This window comes from Brassica oleracea, chromosome C6 (genome assembly GCF_000695525.1).
Source record: "Brassica oleracea var. oleracea cultivar TO1000 chromosome C6, BOL, whole genome shotgun sequence".
Taxonomy (NCBI): Eukaryota; Viridiplantae; Streptophyta; class Magnoliopsida; order Brassicales; family Brassicaceae; genus Brassica; species Brassica oleracea.
This window is the reverse complement of record NC_027753.1, coordinates 17,565,235-17,565,607: the sequence shown is the minus strand read 5'-3', so window position 1 is coordinate 17,565,607 and position 373 is coordinate 17,565,235.

Genomic DNA, 373 nt, shown 5'->3' with positions numbered 1-373 from the left:
AAACCAAGATCCTTTGTTCCTTGCAGATATCTGAACAGATGTTTCACTCCGTTCCAATGCCTTAAGGTCGGACATGAACCAAATCTAGATAGTAAGCTCACAGCAAAGCTTATGTCCGGTCTAGTATGACTAGCTAAGTACATTAAGGCCCCAATGGCACTTAAGTAAGGCACTTCCGATCCGAGTGCTTCCTCGTCCGGTTTCTTTGGTCCGAATGGATCCTTCTCAATGTCTAAGGACCTCACGACCATAAGACATGGTAAGGGATGAGCCTGGTCCATATTAAATTGCTTGAGTATCTTTTCTGTATAAGTTTCTTGATGCACAAGGATGCCATTTGCTTTATACTCAAACTGTAATCCCAAACAGAACT